This window comes from Nycticebus coucang, chromosome X, assembly GCF_027406575.1.
Source record: "Nycticebus coucang isolate mNycCou1 chromosome X, mNycCou1.pri, whole genome shotgun sequence".
NCBI lineage: Eukaryota > Metazoa > Chordata > Mammalia > Primates > Lorisidae > Nycticebus > Nycticebus coucang.
Window position 1 is genome coordinate 124,251,896 of NC_069804.1, and position 2,355 is coordinate 124,254,250.

The window sequence follows — 2,355 nt, forward strand, 5'->3', positions numbered from 1 at the left end:
ATTGTAAGTTAGCCCTGACCCCCGTCAAGAATCAGGACAATGTTTCTCCGCACTTGTAGGGATATTGGTTCTGGAGCATTTCAGGCAAAGCTTAATGCTGTCGCCTTGGTGGAGGCACTTAATGGGACTAAAAGGAAGGCAAAATGTTTTAATTGTGGGAAAATAGGGCATCTGCGTTCTGAATGTCGCAAGGCTAAAATTGAGAGTACTACAGCTGCGGTAACTCAGAATGTTAAGCTGCAAGCACCTGGTCTATGCCGCCGCTGTGGAAAAGGTAAACATTGGACTAATGAATGTAGATCTGTTAGAGATAAAGACGGCAAACTCCTGCCACCCAAAGTAGAATTTATTCCGGCTCAGGAATCAAAAAACGGGATATCAGGCCCAGCTCGGGGCCTGAAAACAAATGCGAGCAATTAAAGTCCATTTCCAGTGGACAATGGGGTAACACATGCACAGGCGAATCAGAACAATTAATTGAAATAGAGCCTGTAAAATTACATGTTCAAGATCTCTTTCATGCAACTCAAGGAAGTGCAGCATTAGACATACCAATACTATATGAGGAAGAAATCTTAGCTGGACAAAAACCTAGAAAACTTCAGACTGGAATATATGGCCCTACTCCACCAGCCTCTGTGGGACTTGTTTTAGGTAGAAGCAGTTTAACAATGGAAGGTTTGAACATACATCCTGGAGTTATTGATTCTGATTTTCAAGGGGAAATTATGCTTATGGCTTCATCTACTCAAAATATAAAATTAAAAGCTGGTCAAAGAATTGCACAAATTTTAATACTGCCCTATTACAAAGGACAGGCCGCTCCCATAAAGCGGGAAGGTGGCTTTGGCAGCACAGGAAAACAGGTTTTTTGGCATACTTTCCTTAATGACTCTAGACCTCAGTGTACAGTAACTTTTGCTGACAAAATAACAATTACTGGACTAGTAGATTCAGGAGCTGATGTTTCGATAATTGCTTCCTACAAGTGGCCTAAGGGCTGGCCAAAAAAGAAAATCGAGGCTACTTTTGTTGGTATGGGAACTTTAACGGATATCGAACAAAGTACAAATATTTTAAACTGCTCTGGCCCCGAGGGTCAGAAAGGTCAACTACGCCCTTATGTGGCTCCTATTGCATTATCTATTTGGGGCAGAGATCTTTTACAACAGTGGGGAGCTATGATTACTATTCCAACTATTTCCAAACCAGCCAAGACTATAATGATGAATATGGGTTATAATCCCATTGACCCCACTCGTACTTTAAAACCTGAAATTGTAAGAATGGGAAATGACAAAACTGGACTAGGCTTGCCTGCTCTTCATGAGGGTTTTATATAGAGGCTCCTGTTCAGCGCTTCGCCCTGCCGTTAAAATGGTTAAGAGATAAACCGATATGGGTTGAACAGTGGCCGCTCCCTTATGAAAAATTAGAAGCGCTTCATAATATAGTTCAAGACCAGTTAAAAGCAGGCCATATAATGTGCAGTACCAGTCAATGGAATAGCCCAGTATTTCTAGTAAAAAAGAAATCTGGGAAATGGAGAATGGTGAATGATTTAAGACGAATCAATGCAATTATTTCTCCGATGGGAAACTCCCAATCTGGAATACCTAACCCATCTCTAATTCCTAAAACTTATTCTATCATCATAATTGACTTAAAAGACTGTTTCTTTACCATTCCCCTTCATCCTGAAGATGCTGAAAGATTTGCTTTCACTATTCCTGCCTTGAACTCAGAAAAACCTGCAAGACGCTTCCATTGGAAGGTCCTTCCTCAAGGCATGTTGAATAGCCCCACCTTATGTCAACTTTTTGTAAATCAGCCTTTAGAGATAGTAAGGACACTTTTCCCGGAGGGTATATGCTTACATTATATGGATGATATCTTAATAGCACACCCTGATAAGGAAAAGTTACAACAGATGTTTGAAGCTGTAAAGAAAAACTGCCAGCAGTTTGGACTTGTAATTTCTGAGGACAAAATACAGTGTACAGATCCATGGGAGTATTTAGGATATAAAATAACTAGACAAAAAATAATTCCACAAAAAGTAACTATTAGAAGAGATACTTTAAAAACTCTGAATGATTTTCAAAAACTATTAGGAGATATAAATTGGATTAGACCTAGTTTAGGAATTCCCACATATGCTCTAAAAAATTTGTTTGCAACCTTAGAAGGACCAGCTGATTTAAAAAGCCCTAGAGTATTAACTGCTGAGGCAGAAAAAGAATTACAGTGGATAGAACAGCATATCCAGCAATCTCAGATAGATAGAATTGATGAAGTCGGTCATTTTTATTTATATGTGTTTCCTTCCAATCATTCTCCTACTGGACTGTTAAC